The 27,337-nt window shown below is 42.0% G+C and overlaps 1 long non-coding RNA gene across 7 annotated transcripts; it reads right to left on the bottom strand.

The window, feature by feature from the left end:
• LOC140468584 (uncharacterized) lies at positions 1-26,764 on the bottom strand. 7 transcript variants are annotated; one of them, XR_011955715.1, is made up of 8 exons: positions 26,701-26,741; positions 25,955-26,062; positions 23,120-23,202; positions 20,917-21,016; positions 19,877-19,963; positions 16,041-16,137; positions 2,990-5,292; positions 1-2,882 (listed from the first exon to the last, which is right to left on the bottom strand). It is a non-coding gene; the product is annotated as an uncharacterized lncRNA (long non-coding RNA). The 7 variants fall into 7 exon arrangements; XR_011955708.1 differs by having other exon boundaries at positions 1-5,292; XR_011955709.1 differs by lacking the exon at positions 25,955-26,062 and having other exon boundaries at positions 1-5,292; positions 26,701-26,764.
• Between the last annotated feature and the right edge of the window lie 573 nt (positions 26,765-27,337).

Raw genomic sequence — 27,337 nt, forward strand, 5'->3', positions numbered from 1 at the left:
TTCATTATAATAATCGGAAGTGAATTAGATTTATCTCATTGGAACGATTAATGATATATGCAAATTTGTTCCAAATTTATTTCAGCTGAAAGAAAATACAGCTTAGAAAAAGAGACGATTAAAATCCAAAAGAAAAAGTTTTGTTGCTCGTGCTTTGGCAGAGTTCAATGATCATGAAATGGACCAAACATCATGGTGATCACATCTTTTAGCTACGTGATTAAAGCAGGAAGTCGATCTCCAAGCAACGGATCACTTCCTGTTCATTATGTAATATTTTTCCTTTACAATAAAATAATTCACTGAGTTCCATTTGCAATGCTTCAGGTGGCATAGTATGCCAAATCTTTCCAAATCTAGGGTATTTGAAACAAAATCATATTCAGCTGTGCATGTTCATGAAATTTCTATACTTTTGAAGTCAACCAACTGAGACACTGTTTCCCCGCGGCTTCCAACCGACTACACCCTACCCCTACAACTTTACCTAGCCACAGGCTATTTCTATACTTGTGAAATTCATTCCTTGTATTTCACCAAATGGGCCTTTCCAAATATTTTGAAAAACAGGTTCTCGGAGTGTCAGCGATTCTGCTCTCATCATTTCTTTGTCCCTCAATGGTTTTGAAGGATTGACGTTTAGATATTTACTAACTTGAACACAAAAACACAAGTCACAAAAATACCAGACACAAAGAAAAGTCACAAAAAGCATTGGCTCGTCACAATAAGACCCTTATGTAAAATATTCTACTCAACAGTAATTCGACGACCGTGAACATCTTCATATCGTTCTTGCAAAGAACACTCTTATTATTCCTAAACTTTTATTATCGTAATTTATTTCGACATTTGTATCAGAACCAGGAAGAAAATGAGAAGCAATTCACGAGTATTTTCGGGAGTGAAAGTCAAAATAAATTAAATTTACAGTGTCACCTTTCAGTATTTTCTCTGACTTAGCAGATAAAGATTTTTAACGTGCGAGCTCAAAATGTTTTCACCTCCAGTTGTACTAAGCCAAAATTAAGTTACTTTATTTTGCGATACTCCAACTGGAACCCTGATTGGAAAGCGGCTCCGTATGTTGATGTTCGCATCCTGGGTCATTTGTAATAAAGCATGGTTATTAGTTTTAGTGAAATATTTTGTGCACAATTACTGAACTCAGATGTAGGAAATCAAGTGCATTTATTGGGTGGAATTGTTCACCAAATATTTACTGTGGTTCTTGTTCTCAGGAACAATAAGATACTTCCTCACGGTTTTCTCCAGAGCAGTAATTAGATGACCAGGAAGACATTATGTGGCTGTATACGCCGTGTCTGTGAGCATTTTGTTTAAATTACATTGAGATATTTTACTAATAACGGAAGGGATTAATAATCGTGTGTTAAAGGTTTTAACTAATGTCATATTTTCTTTAAAAATTACAAGAATTCCTTTGTGCAACAATGATTTGGAGATGCTGGAGTTGGACCGGGGTGGACAAAGTTAAAAATCACACATCAGGTTATAGTCCAACAGGTTTGTTTGGAAGCACTAGTTTTCAAGGTGCTGCCTTTGTGTCGGGTGATCTGATGCACAGACAGCGCCGGGTAAACCAATGCTTCCAAATAAACCTGCTGGACTATAACCAGGTGTTGTGTGATTTTTAACTTCGTGAAACAAACTGAAAAACCACATGTGATAAGTGAGATATATGCAAAATCGATTTTCAAAGCATTTCATCTTTACAATCAATATGACTCGGCCATTGGAAAAATAAACTGAACTTTCAGGCAGTTCATCAATTGAACATTTGGTAGAAATTTAACTTAATAAACGACATAGCAATAATGAGATGAATTACAATATTTTATTGGATAATAAAGGTAACCTGAAGAACTGAAGGGCAATAGCAAGTGGCATTTGCTTCATTTTACTGAAGAAAAAAAATCGAAGTATTTTTTTCATCTTGCTTGGACTAGAGAATAAGGATAAATGTATGTGAGATGTTCAAATATACAACACCGATGTGCTAAATGTTTATTGAATCTCTTCTGCAGAATTACGTTCACAGAATAGACAATATTTGGGCATTCATGATCTGATTGGAATTAAAATCCTGTTGTCCACCATATGCATAATAATCGGATGTAGCAAGGTATTTTGATTTTAAAAACAAATGAATTTCATTTCTTAGATATATTAAATTTTGAAAACTACAAAGTCCTCAAATTTAAATGTGATACATACTTTTATTAACAACCTGCAGATAAAAGATTGCAGATTGTGAGATTACTAGAATGAACAACAAACAGAAGCAGATCCAAAACTGGATTTAAAAGCAATGCAAACTCCCCTTAGTTATATTCTAATCACCATTCTAAGCTGCTCTGATGCATCTCTGTTCAAGATGAACTCACACCTCCTAGTCTCCTAGGAGAGAGACACTACTAGAGCTCCACGAGTGCAGTTCATTATCTTCCCACCAAGGAAGGGTGGGATTATAATCCATTGTGATTACTCAAGTGCAAACTAACCAGTGTTCATTCCGATAATTGGGCTGGTAATTAATTAAACTGTTTCTGTGTAATGGACTGAGAATGAAATGGCAATTCACAATAATGATGGAACTAGTCACATATGCTCTTACTTAAAAATTAATATTATGATAATTGAGAGAAAGATAAATAGACACATCATGCGCTTATTGTAAATTCATAAAAAATACAACTGCTGTATATGTTTAAAGTGGTTTTCTTATAATGGAAAGATAATTAGAACGTTTAGCAGTAGGACGGAACCTGAAGAAAATGTTGTTCACTGTGACAATTCAGCTGCAGAGAACTTCCCCCTCCTTCCACAAACGTACAACTTCCAACAATTCCATATTCACTCTGATTGATAAAGGAAAGAGCAAACACCTGTAAAATCCTTTTTTCTTGTTTACACAAAATGTCACTAATTTGAAAATTTTTTTACGTTTAAAATATTTAAATCTTACTGTGAACGTTGTGCTGAACATAATGCAAAAGAAACTCACTGCGTCTGCCTACCCTTGGTCCATATCCTTCCAAAATATCTAAATGAACATTAAAGAGCCTTAATGCATCTGCTTCCCCCACCATCTCTGGCAGTTCATTCTAGATACCTACCACCCCCTGTAAAAAACAAATTGCGCCTTGAACTGTCTCCCCTAACCTTAAACGCAAGTCACATAGTTTTGACGTTTCAACTCTGGGAAAAAAAAGTCAGAATGTCAACCCTATCTATGTATCTCATGATTGTATAGACTTACATAAAGTCTTCCCCCAGCCTCTGGCACTCCACAAAAAAGCAGCCTGAGTTTTTTCTCGCCTCTCCAAATCCAGACAGCATCCTGGTAACTGCCCTCTGTACCTCCTCCAAAGACTCCATACCCATCCTGTAATGTGGTGAACAGAAATGAATACAATCGTTTATGTTTGCCTTAACCAAAGTCTTAAAACATGACTTTGGTTACAACATGACTCCCTGACTCTTGTAACCAGTTCCCTGACCAATAAAGGCAAGCATGCCATTTGCCTTCCTTAACACCCTATCTACTTGCATGGTCACTTTCAGGGAGCCATGGTCTTGAACGCCAAGATCACTTTGAACAACAAAGCTGCTCAGGGTCCTGCCATTATCTACTTTTCCTTAGTATTAGATCTCCCAAAGTGAAATAACTCACACTTAAATGAATTAAACTTCACCTTTAATTTCTCTGCCCATATCTGCAATTTATCTTTTATCCTGCAGCATTCTTTGACAACCTTCTACATTATCCACAACTCCACTGAACTTTGTAATGCCTGCAAACCTATTAACTCACTCAATTCGATTTTAATCCATGTCACTTATATACATTTGTATCACAAACAGAAAAGTTTCAGTACAGATCCCTGTGGAAAAAAAGACGGAAAATGAAGGAAATGCAGAATTCTTGAATAAATGCGGTTTTTCAATGACAGAAAAACGCTGATGAATAATCTCTGAAGGTGTGATTTTTGTTTTTAAATTAACCCAATATTTTAATTCTCAGTTTACTGATCTTAATGAATACCTAGTAAAAATAAAATGCTTTGAAAATATTGAATCATTTTAAGTGTTAAGTTCTAACATTAATTGTTAGTTCATTGTCATTTCAATTACCACACCATAATGTATTTTAATCTAGTAATGAGCATCAGGCGATTCACATTTCAGTTTAATCCATTATTTCTTAGTGCCAGTATCATAATGAAATATTAACTTTCTTTTCAGGTCAACAGACCTGCAATCCACCAATGGTTTTGCATCCAAAACTCATAATAACTATCTCATTTTCTTTCATTTGAATTCTCATATTAATAGAAGGAATATTAATCAGCTTTATCAATTAAGAGTTGGCTAACTACTTTTCACATAAATATTTCATTTCTTTCCAATATATTGCACAATTACATTGCAATAAGGGTTTTCTCATCATTCTTAAATTTGTTATCAGCCATTTTAAAACTAACTATTGCAATTATCAAACCGGTAATCATTGTTGAAATCTAATATCTCCAGCTTTAGATGAGGAATTATGGCTCAGTACATCAAAAAAGGCTAAACTTATTGCACTCTACAATCTCTTAATCTTACCAAAAATAATTTGAAGTGTGGAAGCTTAGTTGGATTGAACTGGCTGTGAGCAAAAATTCATTCTGAAGAAGGGTCACTGGACCCAAAGTATTAACTGTGATTTCTCTTCACAAATGCTGCCAGATCTGTTGAGCTATTTTCCAACAATTTCTGATTTTGTTTCTGATTTCCAGTATCCACCGTTTTTTTGCATTGTTGTCTTGATTGTTTTTCATTTTAATGCCAACATTTATGTTTTCTGATTATTACAATAAGAGCTAACCTTTTTCATGCTAAATATCATTTCAATTTCACGTGTTTCTTGTGTACGCAAAACAGAATTAACAAATGTTTGTCCTTGCAAGGTTTGTGAAGGTTTGTATCTCAGGTTGAGGTTTAGGGTGTAGGTTTGCTCGCTGAGCTGTAGGTTTGATATCCAGACGTTTCATTACCTGGCTAGGTAACATCATCAGTGGCGACCACCAAGTGAAGCGAAGCTGTTGTCTCCTGCTTTCTATTTATATCTTTCTCCTGGATGGGGTTCCTGGGTTTTGTGGTGATGTCATTTTCTGTTCGTTTTCTGAGGGGTTGGTAGATGGCATCCAGATCTATGTGTTTGTTTATGGCATTGTGGTGGGAGTTCCAGGCCTCTAGGAATTCTCTGGCATGTCTTTGCTTAGCCTGTCACAGGATAGATGTGTTGTCACAGTCAAAATGGTGGTTTTTATTTTACACACGGATGAATAAAATTTTATATTAGCATATTGGTACAAGGGAACACTAGATTTAATTCAAATATGAACTTCATTGTAATTGTTCGCCAGAATAAGTTAAAGCTTTGTGTAATTATTGTAATGCTGATGACTTAATAATTGCTGTTAGAATTCTGAAAAAAGAAAATGTTATACTATTTGTGCTAAGAGTCAATAAATTAAATTAATATATGAACCACAATATACTTGTTAGCAAATGTAATTTAAATTATTATGCAATTATTGTCATGGCAATGACTTGATAATTAGTGTTAGAATCTAAACAATAAATTGATTCAATATTTTGAAAGCATTTTGCTCTGAAATTGATTGGATATTTATTAAGATCGGAAAACTGAGGGAATAAAATGTAATAGCTCGCTTGATAGCATTGAAGAAGAAAATAAGACAGTTCATGACAGTGTCAGTGACCACAGCACAGTCCTTTTGGAGACAGGTCCCACCTTCAGATAGAGCTGAGCGATGAAGCAACCAACAGATCAGATCTAAACTCTATATTCATTCCACATCCAGTCGAGAATGGTGGTGGACAATTGAACAACTCGCCGGAAAAGGAGGTTCCACAAATATTCCCATCATCGATGATGGAAGAGCTGAACACATCAGTGCAAAAGATAAGGCTGAAGCTTTCTGGGACTTAAATATCCAAGAATGCACATCCAAATGAAAAGGCAAGCAGGTGGGCAGAGAGGCTGGGGTTGCCTGAACAGTAAGAAATGGAATTAAGTCAACAGCAATAAATGACATTGGCTCAGATGATTTAGAATCTGTGTGGGTGGAGATGAGGAACCACAAAGGTTAAAAAAAACATAATGGGAGTTATCTGCAGAGCTCCAAACAATAGTCAGGATGTGGGCATAAGTTACATGAGGAGATAGGAAAAGCGTTAAGGAAGGTAAGGTTACAGTGACCAGGGGGATTTCAATATGCCAGGGGACTGGGAAAATCAGGATGATAGTGGATTGCAAGAAAATGAATTTGTGGAATCTCTACAAATGGCTTTTTGAAGAAGGTTGCAGTGGAGCAGGGCTGATGCCCGAAATGTCGATTCTCCTGTTCCTTGGATGCTGCCTGACCTGCTGTGCTTTTCCAGCAGCACATTTTCAGCCCCACTAGGGAACAGGATTTAATGTTGTGCAATGAGGCAGACTTGATAAGGTAGGTTAACGTGAATGAACCCTGAGGAGGAAGGGATCATAATATGATAGAATTTACTCAGCAGTTTGAGAGGGAGAAGATGGAATCAGATATAACTGTATTCCAGCTGAATAAAGGCAGCTACAGAGACATGAGGGAGAAGCTGGAGAGAATTGACTGGGAGAGGAGCCGAGCAGGAAAGACAGTGGAACAGTGATGGCTAGGGTTTCTGGGAGTAATCCGGATGACACAGTAAAAATTCATCCCGAGGAAAAAGCAGCATTGATCAGGGAGGGTGAGGCAACCATGGCTGACTCGGGAAGTCAGGAAAAGCATACAAGCAACGTATCACATGGCAAAGGGCAGTGGGAAGTCAGTGAAATAGGAAGCCAAGAAAGACCAATGGAGAACAATGAAGAAAAAACATAAGGAGAAAGAAGATTAAGCATGAGAGAAAGCTAGTCAGTAATATTAAAAACATGATTGTCAGAGTTTCTTTAGTTATATAAAGTACAAAAGAGAGGTGAAAATGGACATTGAGGCTAGAAGAATAGTAATGGGGAACAAAGAAATGGATAAGGAACTGAATAAGTACTTTGCATCAGTCTTCATGGTGGAAGACACAAATACTATCCCAAAACTTCCAGAGAGAGTCGGGGTGGTGGTGGGGGTGGGGGGGGGGGGGGGGGGGGGGGGGGGAGGTGGTGGAACAGAGATGAGTGTGAAATATAAATCACGAACAGATCAGGTTTGGTCTTATTGAACGGTGGAGCAGGCTCGAGGGGTCGAATGGTCACCTTCTGCTACTTTCTCACACGATCCCAGGACTGACAGCTTTGTTTAAAATTCATTCCCTAGATGTAGGTGCCACTGGCTAGGGCAAAACATATTACCTAGAGAGCATTTAAGAGTCACCAAGGAGAAAATGCTAGAAAACTGAAAGATTTGAAAATAGATAAATCACATGGACAGATGGATTACACCCCAGAAGGTGATAGCTGAAGGGATAGTGGAGGTTTTAATTGTGAGCTTTCCGGTATCACTGGAGTCAAGGAGGGTCCCAGAGGACAGGAACATTGCTAATATAACCCCCAACCACAAGAAGGGAGTAAGGAAAAAGAAGGGAAATTACTGGCTAATAACCCTGGCCTCAGTCATTGGTAAATTGTTGGAAATATTTTATCAGTAATATTTAACTAACTGGTTATTTCAATTCTAATGCAATCTCTACAAAAAGTCCAAGTATTTTTTAGGCGACAACAAATTTTCAAAAAACTTCTCTCAATCTATCTCTCCTTCCTTTTCATTAGACAACGTAGGGAGGCATGGAAACACTACAGTGATGTAAGCTATATGTAATACAGTGAGACAGGAAAGCTAGTATGGCTCATGTTGATTCTTAGAACCCACACAGTGAAGCAACACATTCACTGCATAATAAACATAAGACAATATTTCAACCCCACTCATAACGGCATGACAGAAATAAAATCTGGGTCGGTTGGACAGGCTGGTTTTGTTTCAGTTGGAGTGAGGGGTGACATGACTGAAGTATATAAGATCCTGAATGGTTTGATAAGGTGGATGTGGAAAGGATATTTCCTCTTGTGGGTCATTCCTGAACTAGAGGGAACTGCTTTAAAATTGGGTTCACCCTTTCAGGACAAAGATAATGAAATTTGTTTCCTAACAGAAGGCTGTGCAACTTTGGAACTCTCTGCCCCAGAAGGTGGGTTCACTGAGTAGTTTTAAGACACCGGTTGATAGATTCGTGTTAAGGGGCATTGGGGCAAGATGGAATAAAAATCACGAACAGATCAGGCTTGGTCTTCTTGAATGGTGGAGCAGGCTCAAGGGGCATAATGGTCACCTTCTGCTTCTTTCTCACATGATCCCAGACTGAGAGCTTTGTTTAAAATTCATTCACTAGATGTAGGCGCCACTGGCTAGGGCAACATTTATTACCCAGAGAGCAGTTAAGAGTCAACAATATTGCTGTGGGTCAGGAGTCACATGTAGGCCAGACCAGGTAAGGATGGCAGATTCCTTCCCTGAAGGACATCAGTGACACAGATGGGTTTTTCCTGACAATCAATAATAGTTTCATGGTCATCAACAGACCCATAATTTTAGATGATTATTAAATTCAAGGTCCACATTTGCTGTAATGCGATTTGAATCAGGGTCCCCAGAATATTCGCTGGGTCTCTGGATTAACAGTTCAGCAATGATAATGTTACCGAGCTACAAAGGGACAGTTTTACGGGTGGAAACCAAAACCTGGATCAAACTGGATTAAATAAAGGAGTGCTGATAGAACGGAGGAGAGTTGAAAGGATTGGGGGAAGAGAATTACCAAGTTTAGGTTCAAAGCAGCTGAAACTAAAGCCACCAACAGGGAGGAGATGAAAACAAGAAACTCTCATGCAGCTGGAATTGGATAAGTGCAGCTACCTCAGGGAGGTGTGGAACTACACTGGGAGGACAGGGTGAAGGCATGGGTAAGTTTAAAAGCAGTGAACCAAATTTTGAAATCATATTTCTGAACATAATGTAGATGAGGTTAAAATGGAGGTAGATGTCTTACGTGACTTGCTATAAGGACACAGACAGTAGAATCTGAGGTGATCATGAGTATGTGGGGGTGAATGTGGGAGACAGTCCAAGCTGGGACTGTATTGGATTAGTCACGGTGAGAGGGAACAAATGCTGTATGCAGGGTTTCAGGAGCTGATGGACTGATGCTCAGGTGAGCCATCGGAAACTGAGCAAGTGACCACCATCTAATAGGACAGAGAAACTGATCCATCAGCCTGAAACTGAGTGACCACGTGGCTGTCAGTGACTCCAACACAAGTGAATGGAAACATTGCTCAGAGTCTGGTTCTGGAACATTCAACACAACCAGGAAATGGAAAGTGAATAATTAGCTGAAAACAAGGCGACTGCTCTGTTAGAGTCAAAATCATTCAACGTTCAGTTATTGAATATTACTGACTCTCAGAATATTCTAACCTGCAGAATCACAGTAAAAGGGGAAAGTAAACAACATTCTTGGCAAAGACAGAATGAACCAACTACTTGTATAAAACTAGCTCAAAACAAAGGTGCTGAATCCTCCACAAACTGACAAACACAGGTATATGACAAACACACAATCAGTTTATAGATAGACAATGAAGTTCTTCAGAAAAACACTTCCCTGCTTATGGTGTGTGGTAGAAACCATTCTCAGTGAGAACTGCCACTTATTTCCTTTGAAAAGAGTCTCTGTTTCCCTTCAGAAAAGCAGGTGTGTCACGCACTTACAGACTGACTGACAAAGGAAACCTGATCTGAGACTCGCAGGTTAATTAAGCTATTAGTGACAGTCCATTGCACACAACAGGAGTTGAGACTACAACAGATTCTAGGGAAACCAACAATGAAATGAAAAAGGTGAATTAGTCTTAATAATCATGTAGCCTCTCTCGATTAAATAATTCTAGTCAACTTCCAAACATTTTAAAACTATTAATACCAATGCATACATATTTATTTCCTTTCCTAAGTTTCCTCCAAAAAATATATCTGACTATTCTCTTCAAAATATATTTTAAATGGTCAATTCATAATCACAATTCATTTCCAATTATTCTTAGAGCAAAACAACTTGCAAACTAAAATAGGTTTCATGTCAATAATGACACTGGAAACTTTGTTATGTAGTTTAACCATATTTCCAAATATTGTTTTGGTTCATTATTGCAGTGAAGCTAAAATTAAAGTCTATTTATTTTCTCTGATATCCTTCCATTACTTTATTCCCTAATAACAATGCCCACGGTGCAATAGGTGACAAGCATTAAAATAAAATTGAATTTTCAATGCAAGAACTGGTACAAATAATCACATATTATTCAGTTCATTCATTGTCGTTGATTATCAGAGTTATTTCCATTGTATGATCACGTTAAATTCACTTAAATAATCACAGTACAATTCTCACCCCTATAGATATGTCAAAGTGAATGTCAAATTATTTCAAGTAAAACCAAATTTACATTTTGCTCTGTTTGAATCCAGGAATGACAGGATGTGTGAATTATTATGGGAAACAGGAACAAGTGAAAGTGGTGGCTCTCAGACGTGAGGCCTTAAAGCCAAAAGGCCAGGTGGTAGTTACAGTGGGGGGAGGTACCTAGAGCCCCGCTCTCCTCAGAAGGCAGTGAGGATGGTGACACTGACTGGAACAGGTTAGATGACAAAGCATCCACGTATGGACAGAGGGACGACAATGGGTGGGATGACCCACCGCCCTATAAGGTCCAGAAGGCCCTCTCTATGGAACCACTGGGCATCAACTTGGGGAACTGACAGAAACCAAACCTGAACCGTTCACCCGCTGAACGACAGATGTTGGTGAATGAACACCCAGCCTGATAGAGAAATGGTAATAATGGGCCTTATTGGGACAATATGGATGAATTAGTAGAGGTACACAGTCTCACCGAAGATGATGTACGGACCCTCCCTCGGCCCAAGGTGCCCTGACGTGTACAGCAGAATCTGTCCCTGCAATGAGAGGGTGAGGGTGTGAGTCGGTCCCCCCCAGTGCACAGCCCATCAGTGGCTCCAGGCGTTTACAGATATTACAGGGACACACTGGGGAGGGGACAGGCTGAATGGGCTAAAATAACCTTGGAGACTCAGGGACCCAAGGGTAATATCGAGGATCATACAGAGAGGAAGCCTGAGGTGTGTAAGGACCACGGGGGATTACCAAACCCCAACCTGTGATGATGAAATAGGTTTGATGCATTTAAAAGATGACATGGGACCCTATTTAACTGTAATTATACACATGGGACTCCCAGTGAATTGGGCCATGAGAGCTGAGGCAAACACAGAAACACAGGGGAATAGCTGCAGTACAGGGAGGGTAATCAGACCCACAATGTTACAAGGGAAGCAGGAAAGGGCACACAGACAAGGAATGTAGGCACAGAGTGGGAGATAGGTGTTCATATTGTGAGTGGCCTGTGTTCATGTAGGTATATGCATAGCCCATGAATATTCATTGATGCGCTGTTAAGGGGCCAACACTTTCATGATTCTAACACCGGAGCATCTTTGCCTTTTATGCCTCACCCTACAGCTCAAATCCTCCAACCGTAACAACATCGTTGTAAATCTTTTTTGAAACCTTTCAAGTTTCACAGCACTCTTCTGATAGGAGGCAGGCCAGAATTGCACACAATATTCCAAAAGTGGCCTAAGGAATGTCCTGTACAGCAACATGACCTCCCACATCCTATACTCAATGCTCAAACCAATAAAGGAAAACATACTGAACACCTTTTTCATCATCCTATCTGCCTACAACTTGACTTGCAAGGACTATGAACCTGCAGTCCAAGCTCTCTTTGTTGTGCAAACGTCTTCAGGGCCTTGCCATTCAGTGTACCAGTCCTGCCCTGATTTGCTTTTCCAAAATGCAGCACATCACATTTACCTAAATTAAACTCCATCTGATCAATATCTTATTGTAATCTGAGGTAACCTTCTTCATTATCCACACCCCTCCAATTTTGTATGACCTGTAAACTCATTTACGATACCAAATTATTTAAATGAATGACGAAACAAATCCAGAAATAGACATCCATTTCTCAGAGTTTGAATGTGCTCTGTGTAAATCCTGCCCAATGACTCTGTACCAGAGAAAGGCTGCACATGCGCCTGGCTGCACCTTGCCCCCTACAAAGCTGGTGGCTCCGCACGTGTCCAGTGAATTTTTGCCCCAAATAAAGATGGCGGCGCACACTCATGCCTGCAGCCACACTGAGGCAATTCCCCGATTACTGAAAACGAGACTGGGACGTTCTAATTTGTGTTTTCTGACGTGCACATTTTGTTTGTAAAACCTCTCCGCTCATACAGAATCGCTCTCACCTCCTCCTGATGATTTTTGTGGGTACCTATTCTCTGCCTGGTTACTCGTTTGTCCTTAGTGTATTTGTACAATCACTCTGGATTCTCCTTAAGCCTATTTCCTAAAGCTATCTCATGTCCCCTTTTTGCCCTCCTGGTTTACCTCGAGTATACTCCTACTGCCCCTATACTCCTCTAGGGATTCACACAAACACAGCTCTCTATACCTGCCATATGCCTCCTTCATTTTCTTGACCAGGCCCACAATATCTTTCGTCAGGCAGCATTCTTTACACCTACCAGCCTTGGCCTTAACAGGAACATACTGTCTGTGTACTCTCATTGTCACAGGCCTATGGAGGCAATGGCAGATGAGGATACAGAAGCAATCATTCCCAGTAAAGAGGTAATGTTGGGAAAGATAACAGCCTAAAGGTAGATGGTCTCCTGGCTCTCATGGAATGCATCCCAGGGACTAAAAAAGATGGTGGGGAGGTGGGGAGGGAAATAACAAATAGACCTCGTGATAATTCAATAAAATTTGTTGGATTCTGGGATGGTTTTGACAGACTAGAAGCTGCAAATGTGGTGCCACTATTTTTCAAAAAGGACCCGTTAGCTTAAGCGTTTTCTCCCCTACAGAAGTTGAATCTCTCAAGGAAGTAGTGGTGAGATATCTGGGTAGAAATGGTCTCATTGAGCAGACAAAGCATGGATTCATGAAAGGCAGGTCAAGTTTAACGCATTTACTGGAAATATTTGAGGATACGACGAGTGCGTTGGACAAGGTGGACTCGGTGGATGTGGTGTGCCTGGATTTCCAGAAGGCATTCGATAAGTTGCCACATAAAAGGCTGCTGTATAAGGTAAAGATGCATGGCATTATGGGTAATTATCATTGATACAGAATGGGTTAACCAACAAAAAATAAAGAATGGGGATAAATGGGTGTTTGGATTAGTGTTGCCACTACAACTGTTTGCAATTTACACAAATGTTTTGGAGTTGAGGACCAAGTGTATGGTGTCAGAGTTCACATTTGATACAAAGATGAGGTAGAGCAATGCCTGCAGAGGCCATTGTCAGTCTGCACAGGGATACAGATCAGTTACGTGAGTGGGTAAGGGTCTGGCAGATGGAGGTCAATGTTGGGAAATGTGAGGTCATCCAATTTGGTCAGACTAACAGCTAACTGATGATGAAATGGTGAAAACTTGCAGCACGCTGCTGTACAGAGGGAGCTGGGTGTCCTTGTGCATGAATCACAGCAAGTTGGTTTGCAGGTGCAGCAGGTAATTAAGACAGTGAAGGGAACATTGTCCTTCTTTGCTAGAGGGATGGTTATGCTGCAGCTGTACAGGGTGCTGGAGAGACCACACCTGGAGTACTGTGTACAGGTTTGATCTCCTTACTTCAGGAAGGATGTACTGGCACTGGAGGGAGTACAGAGTAGGGTCATTAGTTTGAGTCAGGAGTGGAGGGTTGGTGTATGTGGAGAGGTTGAGAAAATAGTCATTGTAATTTAGAAGAATGGGAAGTTGGATAGGAAACAATAAAATTATGAAGGGAGTAGATAAGACAGAAGCAGGGAGGCTATTTCCACTGGGGGCGGGTCAAACTACAGAGCATAACCTCAAAATAAGGGGGAGCAGATTTAGGACTGAGTTCAGGAGGAGCTTCTTCAGCTAAAGGGTTGTGAATCTGTGGAATTCCCTGCCGAGTGCAGCATTTGACGTTATCAACTTGAACGCCTTTAAGGCAAAATGTAGATTTGTGAACAGGAAAGGAATGAAGGGTTATGGGGAGAGAGCAGGAATGTGGAGCTGAGGCCATGAAAAGATCAGCCCTGATCTTATTGAATGGTAGAGCAGGCTTGAGGGGCCAGATGAACGTTCTTGCCTTGTGCCATCAAAATTGGCCTTTGTCCAATTCAGAACCTTAACTTTTAGATCTGGTATATTATTTTCTGTAACTATTTTAAAACTATTAGAATTATCAGAGACTCCCAACAGTGTGGAAGCAGGTCATTCAGCCCATCACATCGATACTGACCTGGAGAGCCTCCTAACCTCCCCCTGTAACATTGCATTTCCCAGGGCCAACCAACCTACACATCCCTGAACACTGTGGGCAATTCAGCCTGGACAATCCACCCAACCTACACATCCCTGAACACTGTGGGCAATTCAGCCTGGACAATCCACCCAACCTACACATCCCTGAACACTGTGGGCAATTCAGCCTGGATAATCCACCAGACCTGTACATCCCTGAACACTGTGGGCAATTCAGCCTGGACAATCCACCCAACCTACACATCCTGAACACTGTGGGCAATTCAGCCTGGATAATCCACCAGACCTGTACATCCCTGAACACTGTGGGCAATTCAAACTGGATAATCCACCCAACCTACACATCTTTGGACTATGGGAGGAAACCAGAGCACCCGGACGAAATCCATGCAGAAAACCCCAATAAGGTGATCATCCCTTTCTTATTTCCCAGTTCCACCTAAATAACTTCACGGGGCATACTCCCAGGAATACCTTCCCTAAGCAAAAACATAACGCTATCCAGAATCAAAAATGCCACTCCCCCTCCTCTCTTGTCCCCCTCTCTATTCTCCCTAAAGCATCTATACCCTGGAACATTAAGCTGCCAGTCCTATCCATCCCTGAGTGATGCCTCTGTAATTGCTATAATATCCCAGTGCCATGTTCAAAACCATACCCTGAGCTCATCTGCCTTCCCTGTCAGGCCTCTTCTATTGAAGTAAATGCAGTGCAACTGCTCAGTCCGACTTCATTCTGTGCCTTGCCCTTGCCTGCCTTGACTATTTGACTTCTGAACTGTACCAGCCTCAGACATATCTCTTTACTCACTATCTTCTTGGGTTTACACCCACTCCCTCACTGTTTTAATGCCTCCCGAGTATCACTAGCAAGTCTCCCTGCCTAGATATTTGACACCTTCCAATTCAGGTACAATCCATCCTTCTTATGCAGGTCAACTCTACTCCAGAGGAGATCAAAATGATCCAAAAAAACGTGAATCCTTTTCCCCTGCACCAGCTCCTTAGCCACTCATTGAGCACCTCCTCCTCCTCTGTAATATGGACATTTTTCAAGATGTGACCATTTATTTCTCCACATTCAATATCTCCCATGTACTTCTTCACAGTAAACACTAATGCAAAATACTTGTTTCCTATACTGCCCATCACCTGCAGCTCCACTCAATGGCTGCCTTGCTGATCTTTGAGGGTCTCTATTTTCTCCCTAGTTAGCCTTTTGTTCCTCATGTATTTACAAAAGCCCTTTGGATTATCCTTAACCCTATTTGCCAAAGCTATCTCACGTCCCCTTTTTTGCCTCCTGATTTCCCTCTTAATTATACTCCTACTGCCTTTATACTCAAAAATTTTTTGGATTGGAATAAATGCAAAATATAACATCCTGACAAAATAAACGAGGGTAGGACTTACACTCAATAAAAGTAGGGCCTTGAGTAGTGATATGGGAACAAAGAGACCGAGGGCTTCACGTCTTTGAAGTGTGTGTTACATGTAGACAAGGTGGTTAAGAAGGTGCTTAGCACACTTACCTTCATTGTTCAGACCTCTGAGTACAGGAGTTGCGTTGAGGATTTACAGCACGTTGGGGAGGCCTCTTCTGGAATACTCTGTCCAGTTCAGGTGGTGCTGTTATAGGAAGGATATCATTAAATTGGAGCAGGTTCAGAAGAGATTTACCAGAATGTTGCCATGAAAGGAGGGATTGTGTTCTAAGGAGAGGCTGGATAGGCTGGGAATTATTTTCACTGGCACGCACGAGGTTGAGGGGTGACCTTATTAGAGGTTTACAAAATCAGAAAGTGTGTAGATAAGGTGAATAGCCAGGAGAGAGGGGGATTCAAAACTCGGGTGCATTCATTTTGAGAAGAAATGAGAAAGATTTGAGGGGAAAGACATTAGAGTTTTAAAAAAAAATTACACACGTGGAATGAACTTCCAGAGGAAGTGGTAGCTGTGAATACAATTACAATATTTAAAAGACCTTCAGATAAGTACATAAATAGGAAATATTTGGATGGATGTGGACCAATCAGAGGCAGGTACAATTAGTTCCGTTTGGAATTATGGTCGGCATGGACTGGGTGGACCACAGGGCCTGTTTCCTTGCTGTATAACATTAGGACTCTAATCCTCACTAACTCTAAATTCCTCCATCCTCAACTCTCCCGATCACTGTCACCTCATCCAGCCTCACAACTCTTCCTGATTTATAGAATTCCTCACCAGCCACAGAACACTCCCTATCTCATGTCCTCCAGTTTCTCAGATCTCTGCGATATGTGCCTTTCTTTAGCTCCAGCCTTGAGGATGTCCTCATTCACTCCGATTGGTTGGAGGACAAACTGGTACGACCTGGTCCTCCAGTACTGCCCTCTGCCCCCTATTGGCCTGCGCTGACATCAATCATCGGGGCCCATTGTGAGGTGAGTGGTGGGATCCTCCCTCTCTCTGCCCTGGGATGAGCTTCAACATTCACAGTCAATGGGGCAATATCACAGAGCACAGGGGCTGGGGCTATTCAGCCCATTTGGGATGTACCCTCTCCCTCTGGAGATGCTGCAAATCTGTCCCAATTCCCTTCCCATTTGCCCATAGCCCCCCAAATCTTCCCTTAAAAAGTAAAATTCCAAATCTGTTTATGAATAACTGCTGAGTCTGTGTCCAGCTGCCATTCAGACTGTTCCAGATACTCAGAACTTACTGAATAAAGTAATGTTCACATATTCACATTATTTGCCAATTACCTGAAAACAGTTACTAAAATTGTGACTTTGTTAACAATTCCCCTCTCTCTGCAGATTAGATATCCTAGAAACAAATTTGCACCTGGTCAAAATCACTGTTTAACCTTCTCAGCTCCAAGGACAATTATCTGTGCTTCTGCTAGCTCTCCACAAAAGAGGAACACATCTTATTTTCATTTATTAGTGTCATAGAGATGTACAGCACAGAAACAGACCTTTGGTCCAATTTGTCCATGACAACGAGGAATCCTCAACAAATGGAGCCCCATTTGCCAGCTATTGGTCCGTATCATTGGAAACTCTTCCTATTCATGTACCCAATCGGATGCCTTTCAAATGTTGTAATTGTATCAGCCTCCACTACTTCATCTGGCAGCTCATTCCACACACACACCACACAGAGCTTGAAAACTTTGCCCCTTAGATCCATTTTAAATCCTTGCCCTCTCAACTTTAGCCCATGTGATCTTGTTTTGAACCCACATAACTGGGGGGAAAAGACCCTGGCTGTTCACCTTATCCATGCCCCTTATGATTTTATAAATCTCCATGAAGTCACCTCTCAGTCTTTGACTCTCCAGGGAAATTACCCCTGGCCTATTCACCCTCTCCCTGCAGCCCACATCCTCCAACCCTAGCAAAGTCTTTGTAAATCTTGTCTGAACTCTTTCAAGATTCACAACATCCTTTCCAGAACAGGGAATTTCGAACTTAAAACAGAATTCCTGAATTGGCTTAATCAATGTCCTGTCCAGCCACAATTTGATGTCCCAGCTTCTGTAGTCAATGCATTGACCAATAAATATAAGCATACCAAACACCACCTTCACTAGTCTGCCTACCTGCGACTCTACTTTCAAGGAACAATGAACCTGCACTCCATGGTCTCTATGTTCAGCAACATTCCCAAGGACTTTACCATTAAGTGTACAAGACCTGCTCTGATTTGCCTTTCCAAAATCCAACAGCTTACATTTGTCTAAATTGAACCCAGTCTGCCATTCCTCACTCCAATGGCCCATCTGGTCAAGAGCCTGTTGCATTCTGAACTAGCCTTCTTCATTGTCCACTACACCTCCAATTTTGGTGTCTTCTGTAAACCCACTGACCATATCTCATACATTCACATCCAAGTCATTTATTTAAGGACCCAATATCCATTCCAGCAGGACAATGCTACTCACAGGCCTCCAGTCCGCAAAGCAACTCTCCATCACCACCCTCTGCCTCCTACCTTCAAGCCAGTTTTGTATCCAAATGGCTAGTTCTCCCAACATTTCATGTTATCTGACCTTGCTAACCAGTCTACTTTGTGGAACATCATTCAATGTCCATATAGACAACGTCCACAGTCGGCCTTCATCAATCATCTTTGTCACATCTTCAAAGAAACTCAATCAAGTTAGAGAGAGAGAATTTCCCACACACAAAGCCATGTTAACTAGCCCTAATCAATCCTTGTCTTTCCAAAAACATGTAAATCCTGTTCCTCAGAATCCCTTCCAACAACTTACCTACCACTGATGTTAGGTTGACTGTTCTCTTGTTCCCTGGCCTTTCCTTACCACCTTTTTAAAATAATGGCACCCATCTTCCAGCACCTCACCTGTCACAAACAATGATATGAATACCTCAGGGAGGGGCACTACCACCACCTTCCCAGCTTTCCACAAATTTCTGGGATACACCTGATCAGGTCCCAGGGATTTATCCACCTTGCTACTGTTTAAGACATCCAGGACTTCCTCCTCTGTAATATAGACACTTTCAAGTTATCACTATTTATTTCCCCAAACTCTCTAGAATAGAATAGCATCGTATTTCTCCCACCTCCTGTTGTTCCACAGATGGCCTTGTTAATCTTTCAGGGGTCCTATTCTCTGTCTGGGTATTATTTTATCCTTAATGTATTTGTAGAATCTCTTTGGATTCTCCTTAAACTATTTCCTAGAGATATTTCAAGTCCCCTTTTTGCTCTCCTGATTACTCTCGAGTATATTCCTGTGAAAACGTGATCCTGTACTCCCAATTCCTCCGCCTCTGCCATATCTGCTCCCAGGAGAAGCAATTCCACTCCAGGACATCCCAGAAAGGTTTCCTCTTTCAAGGACCGGATTTCCCTCTTACTTGATCAACAATGCACTCCAACGCATATCCTCCACTTCCTGTACCTCCGCCTTCCCCCCACCCCTCCAACCACAATAAGAATATAATCCCCCACTCCTCACCTACCACCCACTAATCTCCATTAACCTCTGCTATGTCCGCTACCTACAGTCAGACCCCACCACTAGGGATATATCTCCCTCCCCAGCCCTTTCTATCTTCCGCAGAGACCATGGGATCTTTGGTGCTGATGTGCTGCCCCACGGATACCTCAGTCACTCACCCTGCCAAATGGCCTAGTGAGATTATCACTAGATGGATAATCCAGACACCCAGATAACTTTCTGGGGCCCAGGGTTTGGATCCCGTCACGGCAGACAGTGGAATGTGAATTCAATAAAAATTTGGAATTAAGAATCTATTAAAGACCACGAATCCATTGTTGATTATTGCGAAAAAAAAACACCTCATCAGATTCACTAATATCCTTCAGGGAAGGAATCTGCCATCCTTACCTGGTCTGGCCTACATGTGACTCCAGACCCACAGCAATGTGGTTGACTCTTTACTGCCCTTTGGGCCCAGTCAGTGATACCCTCATCCTGTGAATGAATAACAAAGAAGATCAAGTCTTGTACATAACCATACTGTTTTTACAGATAAGTGATCTCTTAGTAAATTTGCTTCTCAACTCTCTGCTGACTATTGGGGAAGTGAGGGGTGGTCAACATTACCATCCCAATAAGGAGATCATCCCTTTCTTATTTCTCAGTTCCACCTGTATAACCTGCCTGGATGTACTCCCAGGAATACCCTCTTGAAGCTCAGCTGTAATGTTATCCCTAATCAAAAATACCTCTCCCCCTGCTCTGTTGCCCCCTTTCTATCTTTGCTATAGCATCTATACACTGGAACATTAAGCTGCTGGTCCTATCCATCATTAAGTCATGCCTCTGTAATTGCTATAATATCCCAGTGCGATGTTCAAAACCATACCCTGAGCTCCTCTGCCCGACCTATCGGGCCTCCTGCATTGAAATAAATGCAGAGTAACTGCTCATTCTGTGCCTTGCCCTTGTCTGCCTTGGCTGTTTGACGTCTGAACTGTACCAGCGTCAGACTGAGCTCTTCCCTCACTCTCTCTCTGGGTTTACCCACATTCCTTCACTGGTTTAATGCCTCCTGAATAGCACGAGCAACTGTTCCCTTCCAGTGCCAGTACAATCCATCCTTCCGATGGAGGGCAATTCTACCCCACAAGAGATTCCAATGATCCAATAATGTGAACTCTTCTATTCCTATGTCATTGATACCAATAAACAACAGCCTCCCCTCAAAATGGTTATTCTCCCCTTTAAGAATATTCTGCTCCCTCTCTGAGACATCCTTATACAAAAATTACACATCCGAATAATAAACCTTACACTCATCAGGTCATCATAAAAGGATTACATGACACATTGAAGGTTTGCAGAGACCTTTTGAGAGAATGCAACGATTCAAAGGAGAATTTTTAAGCAGCAAATGGGATTGATCTTGAACACAATACTCACACACACAATGCGAATATCCATATCCTGATATACTGAGTAATTCAATTAGAGTTTAGCAGAATATTTACTGAGATTACCATCTGAATGTCCACCTGTAATATCCTGTAATATAAGTTTATAAAATCTGTCACTATCAGTTCAAGTTAGAAACTCACACCATCCCCTCCTCTGGCCCAGAATTACTGTACATATTACCCTTGAGGACATCAGCAGTCAACTCAGAGGGAAATCTGTGGGTTTCTAGGAGATTCCAACTTGAGATCTTATGTGACTGAACACAGCAGTTCTTTGACACATTGGAGAAAATGATCCAAGCGTCAGTGAGATATGGGGAACAAGAATGACTTTCTTTTCTTTCATTCCGTGCTGCCGCTCTGCCTCATCAATAAGACATGGGTGTGAAAGGCTAATGCCTAACGATGGGCAAGTTGTCTCCATCCTGACCAATGGGTAGGAAGATCCTCTCAATCACTCCAAAGCGTATCCCTAAAAAGATAGCAGCTCTGTCTGCTTCCCACTGCCCAGTGCTCCCGGTAAATGTTTGGAAGAATGGGAAGGGGGGGGGGGATATCTCCTAGAAAAGGCATAACTGTAAAGGTCTAAGAGGATTATGAAAAGAGAGAGATGCACAGGAGAAGGGGGCAACAAGTTGCCAGATGGGGTGTAACTTGGGAAAAATGGGAAATTCCTCATTTTGGAGGAGATAATAAAAGAACAAAGTACTATTTAAATGGTGGAAACTGTAGAAAGCTGCACCACAAAGTGACCAGGGGTAATTGTTCAGGAAACACAGAAAGCTACCACACAGTTACAACAGGGAATCAGGAAGGGGAATCGAATGTTTTGTTTCAAAAGTTTTCAGTATTAGAGTTTGGAGTATATACCCGAGAGTAATGTGTGGAAGTGCTGGTGAGACCACCATATCTGCAGTAATGAGAGCAGTTTTGGTCCTTTTAGAGAAGGAAATGTGTCACTTTATTGGAGGCATTTCAGGGAAGATTCAATGAGATGATCCCCGCTTTGGAGGGATTATCGTTTAAATAAAGGCTGAAAAGGTTGGGACTCTACTCACTGGATTTTGGAGAAAGAGAGGTGATCACATTGAGACAGATGGGAGTCTTTAGGGGTTTGACAGGACAAATACTGAGAGGATGTGTCTGAGGGTAAATACTGAGAGGGGAGTCTGAAACCAGATTCTGAGTCACGGAATCAAGGAATCTGCTTTGGATTCAAGTTTAAGGCAACACAGGCGAGGGTAAGGGGTTTCAGTAGCAATAGAGCTGGGGTTGGGTGGAGAAAAGCAACGTTTAAGAGATTGGAATTCCTGGTGTTGTGATTTTGTGGATGTCTGATCAGAAGGTCACCTTGGGGTCAGATATAACAGCAATGTTGTGAAGAGTGTCATTCTGCTTCAGAGAGTTCCCAGTGGGAGGGAGGGGCTCAGCAGAAAGGTAAAGGTAAGGCAATGGGCTTAACCATGACAATGTTTCATTGGCTGAAATTACAGCTAATCGAGTAGTGGGAATGTGATAAGTAGTTTGATAACTGAGTAACAGTGGAGTAATGGAGAGGGATGATGGGGAGGGCGAGCTGGGCATCGTCAGTGTACATGTCAAACCTAACACAGTGTGTTTGGATGATATCACCTCCTGGCACTTTATACGTGAGATACAGGAGAGACCAAGGATAGATCGTTGAGGGACACCAAATGCAAGGAATTCAGAAAGGAAAAGGAGAGTGGAGATGGAGCAGGATTTTCCAACAACGGTGAGGTCAAATATCAGTTTTTCACAAAATGGGAGAGAAGGACATAACCAAAAAAAGACCAACAGACAGAACAAGGAACAATATCTATGAATTGGCGAGGGGGAGTGATGAGGCAGCAGTGGAGGAAAGAGAGTTGGAAAGTGAATTTAGCGAGATTAGGGTAAAGGGTCAAGGTGAGCTCTGATAAGGCTTGAAAAGACACTGGAGAAAGATGTAGGTTTAGGACTAAACCAGAAACACCATGTGAGGCAGTTTGGCTCAGTGGGCTAGTGGGAGGGAGAGAAACAGCAGATCGGATTATCTCAGTCTTAGTGACAGAGAAACTCCATGTGCTCCTCACTCGTTGTTGGAGGGGAGGATGGAGGAGACAGGATGATGGACAGTGTTTTACAAAGAAACAAAACCAGGGTTAGTAATATTTAAAATGAATGAACAAACCTGATGTATTTAGCTTTTACCTAGAATTTTAAAACAAACGGCTGAAGTCCTGGTTCGAATCCCATCTTGGCAGATGGTGGAATCTGAATTCAAGAAAAAAAAAACAACGTATTAGGAATCTGCTGATCTCCATGAAACCATTATCAATGGCGAATAAAATCCTGCCAACCTGATAGCGGCCCAGCCAGCTACTCACTGTATTAATCACTGCAAAGTCTCAACACAGGAATGAAACTGGATGGACCAGTTGGCAACTAACAAGGCACCAGAAATTACAACCACAGAATCAGCCCTCTCGATGGTGCAACGTCCTCCTCACTAACATATGGTTTTTGGTGCCAAAATGTGCAGAGCTGTCTCACAGACTAGTCAAGGAACAGCCTGACATAGTCATACACACAAAATCAACCCTTACAGACAATGACCAGACACCACCATCACCATTCCTAGATATCGAGAGTGTGGTGCTGGAAAAGCACAACAGTCAGGTAGCATCCGAGCAGGAGAATCGACATTTCTAGCCTAAGCCCTTCATCAGCCTGACCTGCTGTGCTTTTCCAGCACCAAACTCTTGACTCTGATCTCCAGCATCTGCAGTCTTCACTTTCTCCTGAAATCTCTGGATATGTCCTGTCCCACCGGCAGGACAGACCAGGCAGAGGTGGTGGCACAGTGGTGTACAGACAGGGAGGATTTGCCCTGGGAGTACACAGCATTGGCTCCGGAGACCAGGAAGTCTCATGGCTCCTGCTGATTACCACGTCCCATCCACCCTTGGCTGATGAATCACTCCTCCTTCATGTTGAATAACATTTGGAGGAAGCACTGAGGCAATAAAATGGTGTCAATTGTACTCTGGGTACAGGATTTCAATGTCCACAATTGAGACTAGCTCTGTAATAGAATTACTGACTGAGCTGGTCAGGTCCTAAAGGGTATAGCTGCTCAGCTGAGTCTGCAGCGGGTGGTGAGGGAACCAATAAGAGTGTAAAACATACTTGATCTCATTGTTATGAATTGACCAGCTGCAGATACATCTGTCCATGACATTATCAGTAAGACCAACCATCTCACATTCCTTTTGGAGACAAAGTCTTGCCTTAAAGTTGAGAAAAACCTCCATCGTGTTGAGTGACACTATCACAGTTCTAAGTGGGACAGACTTTGAAGAGATGTAGGATCTCAAACTGGGTATCTCTGAGGCACTGTGGGACATCAACAGCAGCAGAACTGTACTCCAGCACAATCTGTAACCTCATGGGTTTGTACATCCCGCACTCACCCATTACAATGGACAGGAAAGGAGGGCATGCCAAGAGCAGCACCAGGCAGACTTAAAAATGAAGTGCCAACTCGGTGAAGTGACCAAGCAGGACAATCTGCATATCAAACAGTATCAGCAGCAAGCAACAGAGCTAAGTGATCCTCCATCCAATGGAACAGATCAGAGCTCTGCAGTTCTGCCACACCCAGTTGTGAACAGTGATGGACAGTTAAACAACTCATTGGAGGAAGCATCACAGATATCCCCACCCTTACTGATGGAGGGGCCTCACACCCCATGCACCAGATAAGATGACAGCATTTGCAGCAATCTGCAGCCAGAAGTGCAAAGTGGGATGATCCATCTCAGCCTTCTCCAGTGGTTTCCAACATCACAGATGTGAGTTTTAAAGCAGTTGAGTTTTAATAACATCAAGAAATGGTTAAGTCGTGCAAAGGCTACGGGCCCTGCCAATATTCTGGCAATAATACTGATGGCTTGTACTCCAGAACTTGCCACCCACCAAGCCAAGTACAGCTCCAGCACTGGCATCTACCGACAATGTGGAACATTGCCCAGGGATGTTCAACACAAAAACACAGGGCAATCCAACCCAGGCAATTTCCATCTATCAGTCTACACTCGATTAGCAGTAAAGTGATGGAAGATGTCATCGACAGGGCTACCAAGCAGCAGCTGCTCAGCAACAGCCAGCTGAGTGACACTCATTTTAGGCATCACCAGGGCCACTCAGCTCCCGATTGTGTTACCGCCCTGATTCACAATCTGGCAACTAACTGAATCCCAGAGGCGAGGTGAGGTGAGTGTGATAACTCAGTCCCACTCCAAGACCACTATTTCTAGCTGATTCCACCCTTGTCTCAGCTCATATACTTTCATCCACCTTGTGTTATCTCCAGACTTCATTTTCCAAACACTCTCAGGGCCAGCTTGCCACATTCAACCTCCTGTAATCTCAAGAAAGTCTAAATCTCTGCTTGTTGATTTATCAAAAGGCTCCTAATTATAATCAACAGCATACAGCCAGAGAGATGTACAGCAAGGAAACAGACCCTTCGGTCCAACCCGTCCATGCCGACCAGATACCCCAACCCAATCTAGTCTCACCTGCCAGCACCTGGCCAATGTCCCTCAATTTAAAGTTCTCACACTTGATTTAATTCCTGACTGTGATAATCCCTAGCTCCCTGCACCACACACACACTGAGACCTCGACAACCCATTTTCTTGAAGACTCCCAACCATTTGTTAATTCATTACTTCACCTGTGTGGCTGTTTCTACAGTTCCTGAAGCAGCATGGTCTGAAATTCGCAGCCAAAACCTCACAGGTCTGCTTTCCACCTTTGCGACATCCCTCAAAACCTGCTTTTTGGCAATGCTTTTGGTCACCTGACCTAATATCTCCATCTCTGGCCTTATGTCTAAAGTTCTCAATAGTATTTTTGAGAAATTATAAGCATGATAATAAAACTACAAACTGTTCTTGATTTTGACATTATCTTCAAATATTCACTGTTGCTGTAATGAATACTCTGTAATGTCTCTTACCCAACCACATTGTAAGGAGCACCTTCACCACACAAACTGCAGCTGTACAAGAAAGTCAAACATCACCCTCTCCACAAGCAACAGGGCTTTGGCATTAATCACTGGTTTCTGTGGAAGGAGAAACATAGTTGATGTTTCAGGGAGTGCAAAATGGATTACAGGGAATGAAAATGGTGCAGAATTTGATCGTCAGAAATGGAAGGAACATACACTTGCTTATTGGAAAAAAGAATTCTTGACTGTCAAAAATATTCAAGAAAAAAGTAATCTGATAATAGAGCAGTACATGGTCAGGGGCCGGGCTGCAGTGAAAAACTCATTTACAAAGGGTCTATAAAAGTAATAATACATGAGTAAACAGACCAAAACTACACCCATGGTTCGAGACTGAGGAAGTTAGATCGTGACAAAGTGGTTATGAGGGAGCCCAGAGGTGAATCAGAGCAGGATTGGCTGCTATGATCCCAGTGACTCTATACGAGAGAAAGGCTGCACATGCGCCTGGCTGCACCTTGCCCCCTACAAAGATGGCGGCTCCGCACGTGTCCAGTGAATCGTTGTCCCGAATAAAGATGGCGGCGCTCACTCAGGTCTGCAGCCGCGCTGAGGCAATTCCCCATTTACTGTAAACACGGGACTGGGACGTTCAAATTTATGTTTTCCGACGTGCACAATTTGGTTGTAAAACCTCTCCGCTCATAGCAACGCAGTTTTTCTCCCGTTTCCCTGTTTATTTCTTTCCTTACCGGATCCTTTCTCTCCATAACTTGCCGAGCATTCATTACAGCGACTCTGCACCGCGCGCGAGGGTGATCACATGGTTTAGTTTAGCTCCGCCCTTCATTTACTTTGATTGGTTGGAGGACCAACATCCCGCTAGGTCCTCCAGATCCGCCCACCGTCCTTTCATTGGTCCGGTGCTGACATCAATCACCCGCGGGATACTTTGTTGGCTAGAGCATGCGCAGTGCGGCCTGCTTTTGCTGATATGTTGGGTAATGTGATGGGAGAGTTCACTGAGGGTAGGAATTCCCTTTGTGAGCTCTGCAGTAGATTTCCTTTATTCATGGAGGGAATTGCCTTCCCACTCATGACTGTATAGCTGTGATTGATGAATCAATGCCATTTGAATCAGTACATAAACACACCATTTTCACAACATCTGAGATCTTTAGCACATTGTATCACACTCTTCTTTGGAAACAAAAAAAACATGAAACGGAGCCTCAAGGAGCAGGCGTAGGGCATTCATTCCCTTCAGCTTGTTCCCCCATTCTATCAGATCATGGCTGGGCCAATCCAGACTTCAAAACCTCTTTTATGCTTGATCCGCATAGCCCTCAACTGCTCAATATTTCAAAAATCTATCTGCCCTCTTTTAAA

The sequence above is a fragment of the Chiloscyllium punctatum genome, chromosome 47 (genome assembly GCF_047496795.1).
Source record: "Chiloscyllium punctatum isolate Juve2018m chromosome 47, sChiPun1.3, whole genome shotgun sequence".
NCBI classification, from domain to species: Eukaryota; Metazoa; Chordata; class Chondrichthyes; order Orectolobiformes; family Hemiscylliidae; genus Chiloscyllium; species Chiloscyllium punctatum.